Source organism: Macaca mulatta, chromosome 1 (assembly GCF_049350105.2).
Source record: "Macaca mulatta isolate MMU2019108-1 chromosome 1, T2T-MMU8v2.0, whole genome shotgun sequence".
Lineage (NCBI taxonomy): Eukaryota > Metazoa > Chordata > Mammalia > Primates > Cercopithecidae > Macaca > Macaca mulatta.
Window position 1 is genome coordinate 10,984,198 of NC_133406.1, and position 20,982 is coordinate 11,005,179.

Below are 20,982 nucleotides of genomic sequence, written 5' to 3' on the forward strand. Positions count from 1 at the left end.
GGAGGCTTTGTTCATTTCTTTTTACTCTTTTTTCTCTAAACTTATCTTCTCACTTCATTTCATTCATTTGATCTTCATTCACTGATACCCTTTCTTCCAGTTGATCGAATCGGCTCCTGAAGCTTGTGCATTCGTCATGTAGTTCTCCTGCCACGGTTTTCAGCTCTATCAGGTCATTTAAAGACTTCTCTACACTGGTTATCCTAGTTAGCCATTCGTCTAATCTTTTTTCAAGGTTTTTAGCTTCTTTGTGGTGGATTTGAACTTTCTCCTTTAGCTCAGAGAAGTCTGATCGCCTGAAGCCTTCTTCTCTCAACTCATCAAAGTCATTCTCCATCCAGCTTTGTTCCATCGCTGGCGAGGAGCTGTGTTCCTTTGGAGGGGGAGGCACTATGATTTTTAGAATTTTCAGCTTTTCTGCTCTGTTTTTCCCCATCTTTGTGGTTTTATCTACCTTTGGACTTTGACGGTGGTGACATACAGATGGGGTTTTGGTGTGGATGTCCTTTCTGTTTGTTAGTTTTCCTTCTAACAGTCAGGACCTTCAGCTGCAGGTCTGTTGGAGTTTGCTGGAGGTCCACTCCAGACCCTGTTTGCCTGGGTATCAGCAGCAGAGGCTGCAGAACAGCAAATATTGCTGAACAGCAAATGTTGCTGCCTGATCATTCCTCTGGAAGATTCGACTCAGAGGGGTACCCAGCCATGTGAGGTGTCAGTCTGCCGCTACTGGGGTGTGCCTCCCAGTTAGGCAACTTGGGGGTCAGGGACCCACTTGAGGAGGCAGTCTGTCCATTCTCAGATCTAAAACTCTGTGCTGGGAGAACCACTACTCTCTTCAAAGCTGGCAGACAGGGATATTTAAGTTTGCAGAGGTTTCTGCTGCCTTTTGTTTGGCTACTCCCTGCCCCCAGAGGTGGAGTCTACAGAGGCAGGGAGGCCTCCTTCAGCTGTGGTGGGTTCCACCCAGTTCAAGCTTCCCGGCCGCTTTGTTTACCGACTCAAGCCTCAGCAATGGCGGGCGCCCCTCCCTCAGCCTTGCTGCCACCTTGCAGTTCAATCTCAGACTGCTGTGCTAACAATGAGCAAGGCTCTGTGGGCGTGGGACCCTCCAACCCAGGTGCAGGATATAATCTCCTGGTGTGCCATTTGCTAAGACCGTTGGAAAATAGCAGTATTAGGGTGGGAGTGACCCGATTTTCCAGGTGTCATCTGTCACCACTTCCCTTGACTAGGAAAGGGAATTCCCTGACCTCTTGCACTTCCTGGGTGAGGCGATGCCTCGCCCTGCTACGGCTCACACTCAGTGGGCTGCACCCACTGTCCTGCCCCCACTGTCCAACAAGCTCCAGTGAGATGAACCCAGTACCTCAGTTGGAAATGCAGAAATCACCCGTCTTCTGCGTCCCTCAAGCTGGGAGCTGTAGACTGGAGCTGTTCCTATTCGGCCATCTTGGAACCGCCCACCCTCAACTCTTTCCTTCTTGTTGGCAAGCCTCTGAATTTGTTCCAATATTCGACCTTCTCTATGAAACCGAGTGATTTAGAAGATGTGAATCCAAATCCCAGTCATATTTCTCCTACTGTGTGTTATCATGTCTCTATGTGCTACCTGATTCTGAGATGGTTGACTTGTAACTATGAGGGGGGCTAACCATGATATTGGTGATGGCTGTGTCAGTAGAGGTTCATAAAGAGAAGTAAAACTTGTATGAGTGATATAGAACAGATAATTTATTATAGGAATTAGACGTTCCTCAATTCTAGGAGAAGCAGAGGAAATACACATCCAGAAAGGAATTGTTAGGGGATCACAGAGAAGTAATTAACCAGAGATCATAAGAGGGAGCTGGTGAAGAGATCCATGGAAAGTTACTGCTTCTGCATCTAGTGGTGGGTTTGAAGTCACTGCAGGTAATCATTTAAAAGGAAAAGCTGAAAGTGAAGTGAGAAAAAGCAAAGCCAACACTGGAATCCATGAAAACAAACTGAAATCTGCATCTGTCTCTCATAGCATTCAAATTTGGTTTTGTGCATGACCTATAGAAGGTCGGGCCCTTTACCAGAGAGATGCACACACATCTGTCCCAAGGCTCAGTGAAGCTGAAGGAGGAGATATCATCAGTGTTGGAGAAGCTGTGCACTGTTCCATGCCGATAATGTGAGCTGGCAGATTGAGACAATGTGCACAACCAAAAGCAGCCACTTCTAAGTATAGTGACTGTTGCTTCATCTCTCACGTCTAAATCTCATGCAAATTTATCTTGAGGTCAACCCTAGTCTAGAACTTCAGAAGGAAAGAAACTCTCAGAAACATACTTCCAACTTCACCAAGTTACTCACAGTACACAATCCACCATGATAGAGGAATAGAGAGAAGGAAAGAAGGTGGGCTCTTGTTTACATCACTGAGCTCTGCACAAACCAACAGTGAGACCTCTTCTATCTCCAGATTTCTGATTTATCAGAAAATATATCTTTCTTATTGAATAAGCTATTTTGAGTTGCGGTCTTCTGTTACTTGTAGCCAAAATCATCCTAACCAATAAACCAATACACTTCATAATCTAAAGACACATTGTTACCAGCTACAAACCATAACAGAAATGTAGTATTATCTGGAAGAACAGGAAAAAATAAAGAAATAAAAGATAAATTACTCTTGCATAATAATTCAATATATACCAATCAATGTTTTAATGTTTGTTCTACACCCTATGAATTTAGAGTCAAATGAAAGAAAGCTCCCAACAAAAAGTGAATCATGATACTATGCGTTCTATATCTTTAGGAGAAGACCATCCACCTGCAATTTCAGAGATCTAAATTGATGTCCCTGTATCAAGTAAGATAGATTCTAAGGTTAAGGAAACAAAAAGTTACCTACTGGCCAAGGGCCCAGGGCTCAGCTGGCACGGCAACTCCCTAAGTTTTTATAGCAACAAAAAAACCTCACTCATGCTGAACTGCCTAACAATAGGAGCTATCAGGCAAAATGTCATACCCTTCCTAACTGATTTACGACCCAGGCCACTACAACTCAGATTGGACAAAGGACCTGCCTTACAAACATTCTTTCCTGATAAACAACCACAAACTGCAAGCCAGTTTTCAGCCAGCTTATGGAGACTGTACACAAGCTGCATTTGCATCCTATAGCTTACCTTTTCATATATCAAGCCAAATTGCTCTTCATTTTAATGCTAAAACCCCAAAGTAAGCATGGGATGTATGTTACATATATGTTTATTCATTATGTATGCACTTAGCTTCCTTCATAAATATGTACAGATATTCCCCCTAAACCTGCTGAATATGTATGACTCTATTGTGTAATACAGACCCCATGAGACATAAAAGCTAATTCCTCCTTTCCCTCTTTGGAGACAGAGCACCTTTGATTCACATCAGGAACTGTCTCTTCCCTACTTGCAAACTGATATCACCAATAAAGCTCTTCTTTCTATTTAGCCATCCTGGTGGTCCTTTGGATGACACACCTATACATGGTTCCTCTTTTATTAGAGGATGGCATTTAAAGTACCCCTGCCTTCTGAAACACAATAATATAAATGTTAAATGGAAGAAACTGAAATCACCAGATTGATCACATGTTTATAATGGGGAACAGCCTTTATATTTAAATTACTTTCACTTCTACTTTATTTTGACTCCCTGAGTTCCTAGCACTATAAAGCCAGATGGTGTAGAGGTCTACTTAGAAGCTCTATTGTGAGAAGAGTACTCCAAAACTCTCAGGCAAACTCTATGACTTAGTATTTCTTACAATTCAGTCCTTTACTCTGTGTTTATATTTCAACCAGGATGATAACTATATTAGTTCATTCTCACACTGCTATAAATAACTACCTGAGACTGGATAATTTATAAATAAAAGAGGTTTAACTGGCTCATGGTTCCACAGGCTGTACAGGAAGCATGGCTCAGGAAAGTTATAATCATGGCATAAGGTGAAGGGGAAGCATGTACATCTTCACATGCCTGGCAGGAGAGAGAGGAGAAGGGACAAGTGCTACACACTTCTAAACAACCAGATCTTGTGAGCACTCACTATCACCAGAACGGCAATGGGAAAGGCCACTTCCATGATCTAATCACCTACCACCAGGAGCCTGCTCCAGCAGTAAGGATCACAATTTGACATGAGATTTCGGTGGCAACACAGAGCCATATTGCTAACCAAGGTGTTTTTGTCCTGCTGCCCCAGCTTCCTGCTCTGGTTTCAAAACAGTTCATTGGCACTAGTAAAGGTAAATATGCTCACCCCTTTTTTTGTGAGCATATGTATGCTGTGATGAAAGTTGATTATATGAATTGGATCACTCTTGTTGCACTCAACTAAAAGAGTACCCTGAATACAAAACATTGTTCCAAGAATGCAGTTTTCTGCAAGCCTGACTGCTGAAACTGCTTGTATTAACCTAAAATCAGTTTTATCTATCGCTTCCAGGATAACTTGTTACAACTCTAGGACTAATTTTTCCACCATCATTGCTCCCAGTTAAAGCTTGCAAGCCCACCAAACCTTATTTCAAAGGGCAATACCTAACATTTACCTTTTTCATAAAACCTCTAACCTTCTCTTTGTTCTTCAGATATACCAAAGACCACCGGTCAGCATGTATACCCCAAATTGCAATTATTTTTCCCAAATAAAACATTAAATTTAGAGATTCATCTTCACATTTTTGTTTTGTCTTTGACACTGCATCATTAGGAAAAGTTTTCCTTTGCCCCCATGTTTGACCCAGTCAGAGTTGCTGTCAACAGACACCTAAACCAAACTGAACTGCAGCAGCTGATGCTTCAGAAGCCATTCCCTTCAAGGGCAAAATGAAGGCTAATGTGTCATTTGTGTGCTCCTTGCTTTGTCTTCCCTTCACATTTTAATTGTCCCAGTCTTGGGTATTTTTCGCTATTTTAATAGCAACAGAAACATGCATTTCTACCACTTGTTCTCTATTCATGGAAAATTATACAGTATTTAATTTACCTCTATTCTTCCTCTACCCCTTTCAAGCAGATATAATCTAGGTCCTCCTCCAAAAGAAATGTAATCTGTTTCTCTTATTGGCATGCCATCCTTCTCTTTCTGTTTCTCACCCTCCTAAATTGTCTGCAAGAGAAAAACACCCTTTTTCCCTGAGACCGTGTTTCCTACTAAAGCCCTTTCCTTTTGTCAAACTCGGAAGTTTCAGATTCTCACAGCAAATTTTCCCTCTGCCTAGGAGCAAATCTGATTTCAAGAGCAAAGCTGATACAGCTATAGAGCTTTTTAATCTCACTGGCTTTTCATTTTATAATAATTTCATTAAGACATTCCCAAGATGAAATACATCCTTTAGAATGAAACCCCCCCAGTTTTTGTTATCTATGCATTGATAAAATATTTTATACCACTGTAATGAACCTGACATATGACTCCAAAGCATAATTATAATCTGTTCTAAGATCAAAATAGGATGGGAGAGGGGAAATACAGCATAACAGGGAATGCCCTAGGCTTGGACACAGTTCACAACAAGGTAAAGAGAAGCCTACTTTGGCATGATCAATCATAGGATTATCATTGTCTTAAGATCCTGTATATACCCACTTCCTAAGTTTTAAAAGAGGCTTTCCTATCCCTAAGGAAGCCATCTGACTTTTCCATGTTAGATTCTACCAACACAATATATAATTAACTGCAGTCAAATATTCCTAGTATACCTTCCCTGATTATGAGGTAAAAAAATGTGTTCTTAGCCAATACCATATTCCTGACAGTTTATTGTAGTTTTAGGCAACTTGCCTGGATGCCCAAAATAATCCCTTTCTACTTACACTACCTTTGTTCACATTTAATATGCCTGGAGATAAAACAGAGGAGGAGGCATCTACCAATCAATCTGGAACACCAATTTCCACCAGTTGGTAATTTTCTGCCAAAGTTCTAGAGCATCATAATATATTAAACACTGGAATAGGATGATACTAAATAAGACATTTGCAGGCATCCATCTCTTTCATCCCACTACCACTCCAAATCAAAAGGCATTAAAGTTTAAGGTGGGGTTGGTAGATTGATCTAGAAATCCCCCCATCCATGGATGCTTAAACCATGTAAATAACTACCACCCTTCCTTTATGTTAGAGATAATTCTATCTGCAAGCCTCCATGTCTTCATCAGCTGTGGTCAGAGGAAGGTCTTAGAATTGTTTCTGGCTCTGGGAAAGTTCTTCTCAGCCCCATGACACTTGACACTTGGAGCCTCTCAACCATTTTATTTGTTTGTTGATTTATTTATTTTGCCTTGGAATTATCAGGAGTAATTACATAATGCCATTTTTGTCTGCCTATATTAATTGCTATAGAAAGGATCAACTTCTAGAATGAGGAAGTGAAGACGTCGGTGGTGGACTAGTCTCTTGCAAAACAATAAAAATGTTGAGAAAACTAAAATGAACCATTTTTGAAATCTTAAAATTAAACAAAGCCACAGAACACACTAAATAAAAACATATATGCAAGAAAAACTACTGAACCTTGGTAAGACAGTGGGGTCTTTGACATTTTGACATGTGGCTATTTCCATCACTCCTCCTTCCCAAGCTCAGTGGCCTGATAGCCTGATGAAAAACACGCAATCTCATAGCTAACAGACAAGATTGATCCTGTCTGGTACTCCATTAAAAGCAGCATTTCCACAGCATAGTCAATATTTGTCTCAACTTTCAGCTACTCACAAAATCTCTATTCCTGGGGTGTTGTGGCTATTTGACTTAACTCAGTGTCCAGCTCAGCTGAAATTCTAAAAAGCCCTACTCCAGGGGCATTGCCAAAACAACAACAATTTACTGACGACATTGCAGCTGCCTTGAGCTGTGAAGTCAGTTGGTGCAAACAAAACCCTGGCCATGATTTAAAAGCAGCTCCTGGAAAACAAGGTGAGCATAAAGAAGTTTGAAAAAACTTCATTATATTTCTGGGGATCTAAAAGGATGATTGCATGTGCAAGGTTGTATATATGCTCAGAAAGACCTGGGAAAGGAAAAGCCTGTCATCACCCCTGCCTGAACTTGGGGTCTTGAGAAGACAGAAACTGAGCGCTAAAATTGTCTTTAAAACTTACTGAAATGTGCTTGGAGGTGCAGCAAGATGGTGGAAAAGAAGGTTCCACCAATTGTTCCTTCCACAAGGACACCAATTTAACAACAATCTACACAGAAAACAAAAAACAAAACAAACAAACAAACAAACAAAAAAACAAAAAACCACCATCATAAGAATCAAAAACTAGGTGAGCACTCATAGTACCTGGTTTTAACTTCCTACTGCTGAAAGAGGTACAGAAGAGAGAGAAAAGACAGTCCTGAATCACCGACCACACTCCTCCCCAACCCCAGGCCATGGCAGTTTGTTGCTGAGAGCATCCCGGGGTGCTGGGGGAGGTGAATATAGCAATTGTGAGGCACTGAACTCAGAGCTGTCCTGTTAGAGAAGAAGGGAAAATCAGACCAAACTCAGCTGACACCCACCCACAAAGGGAGCATGTAAATCAGTCCTACCCAGAGCAGAATCGCCTGGCCAGCAGACAGAACATGAGTTCCCACAAGCCTCGCCACTGAAGGCTACAGTGTTCTATGTCTCCAAGCAAACTTGAAAGGAAGTCTAGGACATAAAAACGGCAACTGTTAGGCAAGTCCTAGTGCTGAACTAGGCCCAGAGACAGTGGCCTGGTAGGGGCAAAGATGCACTGAGACACCAGCTGGGGTAGGCAAGGAACTGCTGGCATCACCCCTCCCCTAACCCCAGGCTGCACAGTTCACAGCTCAAAAGAGACACTTCCTTTCAGTCGAGGAGAGAAGAGGGAAGAGTGGGAAGGACTTTGTCTTGCTTCTTGGATACCAGCTCAGCCACAGCAGGATAGGGCACTGGTCAGAGTTGTAAGGCCCCTGTTCTAGATCCTAGCCCCCAGATGACATTTCTAGACACATCCCGGGTCAGAGGGAACCAAATGCCTTCAAAGAAAAGACCCAGTTATGGCAGCATTCATCATCTGCTAACTGAAGGGCCCTTGGGCCTTGAATAACCAGCAGTGTTACCCAGGTATTACATCGAGGGTCTTGGGTGAGCCTCTGAGAGCCGCTGCCATCAGGTGAGACTCGGCACATTACTAGCTATGATGGCTATGGGGTAAAACTCCTTCTGCTTGAGAAAAGCGGAGGGACTAGTAAAGGGGACTTAGTCTTGCATTTTAGGTACCAGCATGGCCACAGTGGGGTAGCTCACCAAGCGGGCTCTTGGAGTCCTCAATGCCAATACTTGACCCTTAGATAGCATTTCCGGACCTGTCTTTGACCAGAGGGGAGCCCACTACCCTGTTGGGTGAGTCCCAGGCCAGGGAGCATTAACCACAAGCTGATTTAAGAAATCTTGTCCTAGAATAAATGTTTCTAAGAAAGTACTTCAATAAGAAACAAAAGGATATTAATGAGCAATTAGTAATCACCTGAAGGTATAAAACTCACTGGTGATAGTAAGTACACAGAAAAACACAAAATATTACATCACTGTAACTGTGGTGTGTACGCTATGCTCATACTAAGTAGAAAGATGTAACAATGGGCCAATCAAAAATAACTACAACAAATTTTTAAGACATAGTCGATAAAATAAGATATAAATAGAAACAATAAAAAAGATGGGAGGATGAATATAAGATGCAGAGTTTTTATTAGTTTTCCTTTTGCATGTTTCTTTGTTTATGTAAACAGTGTTGTTAACATATTAAAATAATGGGTTATAAAATAGTATTTGCAAACCTCATGGTAACATCAAACCAAAAAACATACAATGGTTTATTAGTCCATTTTCTTACTGCTATAAAGAACTGCCCAAGACTGGGTAATTTATAAAGGAAAGAGGTTTAATTGTCTCACAGTTCTCATGACTGGGGAGGCCTCAGGAAACTTACAATCATGGTGGAGAGACACAGGCCCCAGTGCAATATAGCGGGAGCTTTCAACACCTCACTTTCAGCATTGGACAGATCTTCCAGAAAGAAACCCAACAAAGAAACATCAGACTTAATCTACACTGTAGACCAAATTGGTCTAATAGATATTTACAGAAAATTTAACTCAAGAGCTGCAGAATACACCTTCTTTTCATCAGCATATAGATCAATCTCAAGGATAGACCATATGTTAGGTCACAAAACAAGTCTTACAGCACTCAAAAAATTTTAAATAACATTAATCATCTTATTTGGTCACAATAAAATAAAACTAGAAATTAAAAACAAGAGGAATTTTGGAAACTATCCAAATACATGAAAATTAAACAATAGGCTCCTGAATGACCAGTGGTCAGTAAAGAAATTAAGAAGAAATCTGAAAATTTTTTTGAAACAAATGATGAAAGAAACACAACATACCACAACCTAAACAGCAAAAGCAGTACTAATAGGGAAGTTTAGCTCTTAAGTGCTACATCAATATAGAGGAAAACCTTCAAATAAACAATCTATCCAGCATCTTAAAGAAGTAGAAAAGCAAGAGTAAACTGAACCCAAAATTAGTAGAAGAAAAAATTAATAAAGATCAAAGCATGAATGAAAGAAAAAACAATACAAACATCAATGAAACAAAAAGGTCTTTTTTTCAAATATTAAGCAAAATTGACAAATGTTTAGCCAGACTATACAACAATCAAATCAAAAGGGGTTAAAGATCTAAATCTAAGACTTCACACCATGAAACTGCTACAAGAAAACATTGGGGATAATCTCCAAGTCATTGGTCCAGGCAAAAATTTATTAAGCAATACCCCACAAGCACAGGCAACCAAAGCAAAATGTTTCACATCAAGTTAAAAAGCTTCTGCAAAACAAAAGATACAATGAACAAAGTGAAGAAACAACCCACAGAATGGGAAAATATATTTTCAAACTACCTATCTAACAAGGATTAATAACCAGAATATATAAGGAGCTCAAACAACTCTATAGAAAAAATCTAATAATCCAATCAAAAAATGGACAAAAGATTTGAATAGACATTTCTCAAAAGAGGACATACAAATGCCAAACAGGCATATAAAAAGGTGCTCAATATCACTGATCATCAGAGAAACGCAAATCCAAACTACAATGAGTATAATCTCAGCCACCTCAATTAAAATGGCTTATACCCAGAAGACAGGCAATAACAAATGCTGGAGGGGATGTGGAGAAAAGGGGACTCTTGTACACTGTCAGTGGGAATGTAAATTAATACAACTACTACAGAGAACAGCTTAGAGATTCCTCAAAGAAACTAAAAATAGAGCTACCATATGATCCAACAATCCCACTACTGGGTATATATGTAAAAAAAAAAAGGGGGGGGGATATCAGTGTATCAAAGACATATCTGCACACTCATGTTTGTTGCAGCACTGTTCACAATACCAAAGACTGGGGAGCAACTTAAGTGTCCATAAACAGATGAATGGGTAAAGAAAATGTGGTACATACACACCATGGAGTACTATTCAGCCATAAAAAAGAATGAGATTCAGTCATTTGCAATAATATGGATGTAACAGATCATTATAAGTAAAATAAGCGTGGCACAGAAAGACAAACATCACATGTTCTCACTTATTTGTGGGATCTAAAAGTCAAAACAATTGAACTCATGGACACAAAGAGTGAAGAATGGTTACCAGAGACTGGGATGTATAAAGGGGAGTTCCAGGGGAGGGGAGGATGGTTAATGGGTTCAAAAAAAGTTAGAATGAATAAGACCTACTATTTGATAGCACAACAGGGTGACTATAGTCAATAATAAGCTAATTGTACATTTGAAATAACTTAAAGAGTATAATTGGTTTGTAACTCAAAGGATAAATGCTTGAGTGGATGGATACCCCAGTCTCCATGATGTGATTATCTCACATTGCATTCCTGTTTCAAAACATCTCACGTACCCCATAAATATATACACCTACCATGTACCCACAAAAATTAAAATCTTCTACTGATCATTGGCTGACCACTAAATCATACTTGGTATCCTACTGAAATTAACAAACTATTAATCTGAATTAAATTATTTTACATTAAAATACTAATTGTAATCTCCAGACCAACTTCTAAGAAAATAACAAAAAATATAGTAAAATAAGCAACAAAGAAATTAAAGTGATATTAAAAACATTACACTAAAAGTATCTATTCAATACAAAAGATGACAGTAATCAAGGAGTAGAGAAATAAAAAAGATACAAGACACAGAAAACAAAAAACAAAATGAAAGAAATATAGTATACCAGTAATTGTATTAAATATAAATGGATTAAATATTCTAATTGAAGGAAAGATTAAAGAAAATAAAAATAAATAAAAATTTAAAATTACAACCCATGATCTAGAGATACACTTTAGATTCAAAGACTCAAATAAGTTGAATGGGAAAAGATGGAAAGTATTACCACGCTATCACACAAGGAGTAACAAAAAGATGGGCTTTCAGAATAAGATCAGGCAAAATAGACTTTAAGACAAAAATTGTTAAAAGAAACTAATGACATCTTATAATGATAAGAGGATCAAGTCATCAGGAAGAAATAACAATTACAATATATGTATGTACCTAATAACAGTGCCCCAAAGTATATGAGGTAAAATATATGGAACTGAAGGGAGAAATAGAAAATTCAACAATAATAGCTGGGGGCTTCAATACCTTACTTTCAGTAATGGATAAAACACACAGGCCAATGATCAACGAAGTAACAAAAGACCTGAACAACACCATAAAACAACTAAACTGAACAGATATATACAACATGTTACCTAACAGAAGAAGCATACACTTTTCCTCAAAATCATATAAAACAGTCTTCAAAACAGATTACATGCTAGTCCATAACACAAGCCTCAATATATTGAAATAATACAGTGTGTTCACTGACCTAAATCAATTAAATTAGAAATCAACAACGTAAGGTTTTGGGAAAATTCAGTTTTGAAAATCAAAAACACACTATTAAATAACCAGTAGGTCAAAGAAGAAATCACAAGAGAAATTAGAAAATATTCTGAAGTAAATGAAAATGAAACACAAAATACCAAAACTTTTGAGATGCAGCATCAGCTATTGAAGGTAAATATATAGATGCTCATGCCAATATCAAAAAGAAAGAAAGATCTTAAATCAGTAATCTCACTTTCCACATTATAAAACTAAAAAAGAAAAGCAAATAAATTCAAAGCAAGCAGAAAGAAGACAAAACTTAGAGCTGAAATAAATGCCATAGAGCAAAGATGAAAAATCAAGAAAATCAATGAAGCCAAAAGCTGGTTCATTGACAAGAGCAGCAAAATTGACAAATCTTTAGCTTAGGCTGACCAAGAAAAAGAGAGAAGATTCCAATTTCAAAAACCAGGAATGAAAGAAGGAATATATCTACCCCATTAAAGAATATAAAGGATTATAAGGGAATCCTAGAAATAAATGTTTTTCAAAAAATTAATTAGATAACAGACAAAATGGACCATATCCTGGAGAGACACAAAATACAGGAACAGACACAAGAATAAATATGTAATTAGAGTAGATTTATGACAAGTAAAGAGATTGTGTTAATAATCTTGAAGCTTTCTATAAATAAATGCCCACCTCCAGATTAATTACCCAGAACATTTAAAGAATTAATACTAAGTAACTATCTTCAATCTGGTGAAAAAAAATCTACCAAAAACCCCACAGCTAACATCATACTTAACAATAGAGGATTGAATGCCTTCCTCCAAAAATAAGAAAGAAGCAAGGGTGTCCACTTTTGCCACTTTCATTCAACATTGTATTTGAGATTCTAGCCAGGAAATTTAGGCAAGAAAAAGAAAAGTGGGATCGGTGGCTCACGCCTGTAATCCCAGAAGTTTGGGAGGCCGAGGCGGGTGGATCACCTGAGGTCAGGAGTTCAAGACCAGCCTGGCCAACATGGTGAACCCCTGTCTCTACTAAAAAGAAAAAAGAAAAAAAATAGAAAATAGTAAAACTATCTCCATTTGCAAGTGATATGACCTTTCATACAGAACATCCTAAGGAATCCATAGAAAAAAATTGTTATAACTTATAAATGAGGGTAATAATGTAGCAAAATATAAGATAAATATATAATAATAAATTGTATTTCTATATATTAGCAATGGACAATCTGAAAAATTAAATTAAAAATATAATTTATAGTGGCATCAAAAAGAATAAAATACTTTGGAATAAATTTAACAAAAACAGTACGAGACTTGTACACTAAAATACAAAACATTGGTGAAAGAAATAAAAGAATATCTAAATAAATGGAAAAACATCACATATCCATAGAATAATATTGATATGACAATATTCCTTGTTATGAGTTGAATTGTGTCTTCTCAAAAGCCATGTTAAAGTCTTAAACCCTGGCCCCTGTGAATATGACCTAGTACAGTTGTCAAATTCATCTACAGATTCAAAGCAATTGCTATCAAAATTCCAGTTGCCTTTTCTTTGCAGACATAGACATGCTAATCCCAAAATTCACATGAAATTAAATGGGAATCAGAAAAGCCAAAGAAGAACGATGTTGAAGGATTCGTACTTCCTGAGTTCAAACTTTACTATAAAAATACAGTAATCAGAACAGGGTGGTGATGACATAAGAATGTACATATAAAACAATGGATAAAATTAAGAGCAAGAAATAAGTTTTTCCACTTACGGGCAATTGATTCTCAACAGAGTTGCCTGGACAATTCACTGAAGAAAGAACAGTCTTTCCAACAAGTGATACTTGGACAAATCTACATAAATAATGAATTTGGATCTCTATCTCACACTACATCACAAAATCAACAAAAAGTAAATCACACCCAAGCATATGAAATACATCTACCAGAAGAAAAAATTGGAGTAAACCATCATGAAGATGGGGTGGGAAATGGCTTCTGAGATAAGACATCAAAATAAAAAGAAGTAAAAGGAAAAAAAAAGATAAATTGGACATTATAAAAATTGAAAACTTTTGTGCTCCGAAGGACACCATCAAGAAAGTAAAAAGACAAAGTACAGAATGGGGGAAAATATTTGCAAAGCATATATCTGATAAGGTATATGTAGCCAGAATATACAAAGAACCTTTACAATTCAGTAATAAAAACATCTATAACCCAATATTAAAATAAACAAAATATTTGAATAGACATTTTTCCAAAGAAGATAAACAAATGGCCAGTAAAGACACTAAAAGATGCTGAACATCATTAAATATTAAAGAAATGCACATCAATACTACAATAAGATACCATTTTATACCCAGTATGATGGCTACAATCAGGAATACAATAATAAGTGTTAGCAAATATGTGGAGAAAATGAAACCCTCATACAATACTGGTGGGATTGCAAAATGGTTCATGCATTTTAGAAAATAATTTCACAATTCCTCAAAATGTTAAGCAAAGAGCAAATTCCTGGCTTAATCATTTCAGTGCTGATCAATGATAAAAATATAACCACAATAGTAGTAGCACACACAAGCTTTATTTAGGTGGTGTTTTTGACAGGTTTGCATGTGAGGGAAGCCCTGCATGGTATGAAGCTTTTCAAAAGCAAAGGCCTGCGGGCTACCACCCAGAAGAGAAGGGTGAGGGAAGCTCTCTAGGGAAGAAGGAGATGAAGAAGATTTGGGTCTAACTAATGTCACTGCACAGGACTGCAGGGAACTGCTGGATCAGAGAACTCTGCAGGGCAGCAAAAACTTGGAGTCCTTTATAGCCACAGGGTTTATCTCACCTATAGCTAACAGATATTAGGTACAGTTTTACAAAGCATGCAAAGCAGGCAGTCTCTAAATGGCTAAGTCTGCTGACACAGGTTATATTTAAAACAATTGGATGTATAAAAATTTTACTTTGGCACTAAAGGGCTTTTGACCTAATGGGTGCCTGTTAAGAAGATTTAAACCATCTAAGTTGTGATATGATTTGGCTCCGTATCCCCACCCAAATCTCATCTTGAATTACAATCCCCACATGTCAAGGGAGGGACCCGGTGGGAGGTGAATGGATCATGGAGGTGGTTTTCCCCCATGCTGTTCTTGTGATACTGAGGGAGTTGCCACTCACAAGATCTGATAGTTTTAAAAGTGGCAGTTTCCCTGCACTCACTCTCTTTTCTGCCACCATGTAAGATGTGCCTTGTTCCCGTTCACCTTCTGCCATGACTGTAAGTCTCTGGAGGCCTCCCCAGTCATGCAAAACTGTAAGTCAATTTAACCTCTTTTGTTTATAAAGTACCCAGTCTCAGCGAGGTCTCTATAGCAGTGTGAAAATGGACTAACACAGAAATTGGTACCAGGAGTGGGGCACTGCTACAAAGATAACCTAAAAAAGGGCAAGTGTCTTTGGAACTGAGTAATGGGCAGAGGCTGGAACAGTTTGGAGGGATCAGAAGAAGACAGGAAGGTGTGGGAAAGTTTGGAACTTCCTAGAGACTTGTTGAATGGCTTTGACCAAAATGCTGATAGTGATACGGACAATGAAGTCCAGGCTGAGGGTCTCAGATGAAGATGAGGAACTTGTTGGAAACTGGAGTAAAGGTGACTCTTGTTATGCTTTAGCAAAGAGATTGGTAGCATTTTGCCCATGCCCTAGAGATCTATGGAATTTTGAAATTGAGAGCGATGATTGAGGGTATCTGGCAGAAGAAATTTCTAAGCAGCAGAGCATTCAAGGTGTGACATGATTTTTCCTGAAAGTGTACAGTTATATGTGCTCACGAAAAGATAGTTTGAAATCGGAATATATGTTTAAAAGAGAAGGAGAGTGTAAATGGAAAATTTTCAAACTGACCACGGGATAGAAAAGAAAAACCAATTTTCTGGGGAGGAATTCAAGCAGGCTACAGAAACTTGTGTAAGTGTCTCCAGCTCATGTAAGACACCTTTGCAGCAGCCCCTCCCATCACAGGCCCAGAGGCCTAGGAGGGAAAAATGGTTTCCTGGACTGGGCCCAGGGACCCACTGCTCTGTGAAGCCCTGGGACATGGTACCCAGCATCCCACCTGCTGCAGCTGTGGCTAAAAGGGGCCAAGGTACAACTTGGGAATTGCTTTAGAGGGTGTAAACCCCAAGCCTTGGTGGCTTCTATGTGGTATTGGGTCTGCACATGTGTAGAAGACCAGAGTTGAGGTTTGGGAACCTCCACCTAGATTTCAGAGGATGTATGGAAATGCCTGGATGTTCAGGCAAAAGTCTGCTGCAGAAGTAGTGTCCTCATGCAGAACCTCTGCTAGGACAGTGTGAAAGGGAAATGTGGGGTTGGAGCTCCCACATGGAGTCCCCAATGGGGCATTGCACAGCAGAACTGTGAGAAGAGGGCCACTGTCCTCCAGAACCCAGAAAGGTAGATCCACTGACAGCTTGCACTGTGTGCCTGGAAAAGCTGCCAACACTCAATGCCACCCCATGAAAACAGCCAGGAGTGGGGCAGTACTCGGCAAAGCCACAGGGGCGGAGCTTCCCAAAGCTGTGGGAACCCACCTCTTACATTGGTGTGCCCTGTATGTGAGACATGGAGTCAAAGGAAATTTAATGACTGCCCAGCCAGGTTTCAGAATTGCATGGGGCCTGTGGCCCCTTTGTTTTGACCAATTTCTCCCATTTCAAATGGAAACATTTACGCAATGCCTGTACCCCCACTGTATCTTGGAAGTAAGTAACTTGCTTTTGATTTTACAGGCTCATAGGCATAAGGGACTGCCTTGTCTCAGATGAGACTTTGGACTTGGACTTTTGAGTTAATGCTAGAATGAATTAAGACTTTGGGGGACTTTTGGGAAGGCATGATTGGTTTTGAAATGTAAAAAGGACATGAGATTTGGGAGGCGGGAGGAGCAGATGATATGGTTTGGTTCTGTGTCCCCATCCAAATCTCATCTTTAATTTTAATCCCACCTGTCGGGGAGGGCCTGGAAGGGAGGTGATTGGATCGTAAAGACAGTTTCCCCCATAATGTTCTTGCAATAATGTGAAAATTCTCAAGAGATCTGATTATTTTAAAAGTGGCAGTTTCCCCTGCACTCACTCTCTTTCCTGCCACCATGTAAGGCGTGCCTTGCTTCCCATTTGCCTCCTGCCACGATTGTAAGTTTCCTGAGGCCTTCTCAGCTATGCAGAAGTGTGAGTCAATTAAACTTCTTTTGTTTATAAATTACCCAGTCTCAGGGAGTTCTTTACAGCAGTGTGAAAATGGACTGATACAGGGTCAATATACCCAGTCTATATTTTGCATATTTATATAACATTTACCACACGGTCAAATCAATTCCACCACTAGGCATGTACCCAAGAGAAATGAAAACAGATGTCCTCATTAAAATGTATACATAAATGTTCATTGCAGCATTATTCATAATAGCCAAAAAGTGAAAACCATCTGAATGCCCATGAGTTTATGAATGGATGAACAAAATGTGGTATATCCATATTACAAAATATTATTCAGCAATCACAAATAGCAATAACAAAACCCAACATATGCTACAACATAGAGGAGCCTTGAAAACATGCCAAGCAATAGAAGCCAGTCACAAAAAAACACATATTTTATTATTCCATTTATATATTTTCCAAAATAAGCAAATCTACAGAGATAGAAAGTAGCTTAGTGCTTGCCTGAGGCTAGAAGGTAGCAGGATATGGAATGACAACTAATGGGTACCGGGTTTCTTTTTGGAGCAATGAAAACATTTTAAAATAAGATTATGTTAGAGATTACACAACTCTGTGAATATGCTATATTACAAACCATTGAACTATATATTTTAATAAATGTTATATGTAAATTATATCTCAATAAAGCTATTAAAATTGCCATAGAAAGCCCAGCACTCCAAATTAATCATTCATTTCTTACATTTAACTCACCTTTTGACTTCATAGATGCCCTATTTTACCCCATATCCTATGTCCTTTCCTCACCTGAAACTCCTTCATTGTGCCCTCTGGAATACAAGGTCAGTCATCCACAAAATCTTTATCCACATCCTTTTCTCTCAACATTCTCTTCAAGTTCTTGCTCTAATTAAAACTTGCTCTAGATGAGGCACTACTTGCCCTCCAACTTTTTCAAATGATTTCTATATGGTCTTACACATTTCATACTTCAGGACTTGGAGATGTCCCTATATTATCAATTTTTCTCAGATATGTGAACAAAGAATTCTTTTTAAGCATGCACTTTTAAAAGATTACTTCAATATATACGACTGCCACTAACATTTACAAGTCCTGGGAATGGATACAAGTCTGAGAGCCCAGCTCACAGGCACCTTCCATCCTCTTCCCAATCCAGGCTCCACCCCACATAACAAAGGGGCTTTATATGTACTTGGGTGCACACTGTAGCCAATCTAAGCTCACTCCACCCCATTCCCTTCAAACAGCCATTCTTTTGCTACCCATGGGGCCTATCATCATCTACCTTGGAGGGGATGGATTCAAGAAACAGGCTCACCCAGGCACTGGAAGCCAACTCAGGACCATCTGGGCAGAGAATTGCAAGGCCTCACATACCAGGTGTGAGTCTAGAAGGGTTTACCAGTTCTGAGTGACTTCTCTTCTTGGCCCATGGAATCCTTACTCTACAGAGAGGGACATGGCAGGACGAGGGCCACCTCTGAGCCTTGTAAAATGTGAAACCCCAAACAGGAACTTCACTTATCTGACTGAGGATGATACAATCATTATATCACCGTATGTATAGAATTACTTACAATCTAAAAATTTAATGTGGACTTACCCTATATGTTGACTTGTTTTGAGAGTGAAATGTCCTTCATCTTTGAACTGGTCAATGTTAAACGTATTCAAAACAATTCTTCTTGAGTTTCATCTGCTTTCCTTGCTGGTCTGTTCTGTTGAAAATAATATTTTTGGAAAAATACATGAATAAACGATTTTCCAAGCAAAGATATAAAACTAGTCCTCAAATAGACAAACACATTTTCAAAGTCACTTATTATTAGAGACATGCACATCAGGGCAACACTGAGATACCAGTTCTCATCTATCAGATTGGTATAAATTTTAAAACGTGACAGCACACTCTTGTTGGAGAGCCTGCAAGGAAGCAAATGTTACCTTTCAACATGGGAATCAGACTTCTAGGAATCTATCCTGATGCCACACCTCCCACAATTCAGAAACATATATGAGGACCATCCAGTGAGCAGCATGGCGGGAGCCAGCAACCAGAGCTGCCCCAGAACAGAGGCAGCCACCGCCGTTCCAGGAGCCCAGCTGAGTAGGCCATGGCCTTGTCGATATTGCTGAATGGGCTTTACTGAACAGGCTGAAGGAGGAGGACAGAGCCCCTCATCGAGCTCTTCATGAAGGCTGGCAGTGATGGTGAAATGACAGGAAACTGCCCCCTTTCCCAGAGGCTCTTCATGACTCTTTGGCTCAAAGGAGTTGTATTTAGTGTTACAACTTTTGACTTGAAAAGGAAGCCTGCAGACCTGCAAAATTTGCCCCTTGGGACCTACCCACCACTTATAACTTTCAACAATGAGGTCAAAACAGATGTAAATAAGATTGAGGAATTTCTTGAATACGTCTTATGCCCGCCCAAGTACTTAGAGCTTTCACCAAAACACGCAGAATCAAATATTGCTGGAATGGACGTCTTTGCCAAACTCTGCATGCATGTATCAAAAATTCAATGCCAGAGGCTAATGAAGCAGTGGTGAAGAGTCTCTTGAAAATCCTGCAGAAACTGAACGAATATCTGAATCCTCTCCTTTCTGATGAAATTGATAAAAATAGTATGGAGGACATTAAGTTTTCTCTACGTAAATTTCTGGCTGGCAATGAAATGACATTAGCTAACCTGCTGCCCAAACTGCATATTGTCAAGGTGGTGGCCAAAAAATATCACAGCTTTGATATTCCAAAAAGAATGACTGGCGTATGGAGCTACCTATCTAATGCATACAGAACGGATGAGTTTACCCAACACCTGTCCCCATGGTAAGAAGGTTGAAAAAGCCTATAGTGATGTATCCAAAAACTGAACAAGTAAAATCACATTTATGATAGAGATGTCTTTATATCTTGCTCTAATATGCTTTTCCTAACAGACTGCTCCTTTTTTTACAGAGTAGAAATTGCATTTTGCAAGAACATGCAGTTATTCAAGGTTAGGGTCAAGGATAGACAAGCAAGGTATAGTAGTTATCCTAAAGTATACACTCCAAAGCCGTATTATTTTAAAATCCTTTTACCCTGCCTGCCCCTCGTACCCATGTCCCCCTCTCCTCAAATTTGGAGGCTACATCACAAACTTTTCACTTTAAATTGAAAGATTCTCCCTGGGGCATGAAAGCTTAAGGAAATGAATAGCTCCTCCTTCCTCAGGCCCGTCCCAAGGCACAAGGCCACTTGTGCCAGCAGCGTGTGCGTCAGCAACACAGCAGAAGCAGGAAGAGAGCTGGTCGGAAGACACGTACTCGCTGAAGACCGAGAGAGAGGCCATCAGGGTACCGCGTAGCGGTGTCAGACTGAGACACTGCCTGTTACAGGAGACTACAAAACCCCTGCCCCGTCTTCATTTGCTCCTGACGCCATTTTAGGCCTCAGCCCGTCTGCACCCAGGTGGTCATTAAAAAGAGCGTGTTGCTCCACACCACCTTGTGTTGTTTGTTGGTGCACTCTAGGGGTTCGAACCGATACAAGAGCCTTGTATAGAGGTAATTTGCCATCTCTTAGGAGCCCTTAGCATTGTGCCCAATAATATAGAGGACAGAACTTTTCAGGTGCAATGTTTAATATTAAAATAGTAGCCATGACTTCATCAGGCAGCCCCAAACTGGTGCATAATGCATGGTACCAAAAATTTACATAATTTTTAGAATTTTGTAAAATTTAGTAAAAGTATATAAAAAGATTGCTAC

At 39.4% G+C, this 20,982-nt stretch overlaps 1 pseudogene; it reads left to right on the forward strand.

Annotated features, from left to right (window-relative positions):
- The first annotated feature begins 18,686 nt into the window (after positions 1-18,686).
- On the forward strand, positions 18,687-20,103 carry LOC100430571 (chloride intracellular channel protein 4 pseudogene; annotated as a pseudogene).
- The last annotated feature ends 879 nt before the right edge of the window (positions 20,104-20,982 follow it).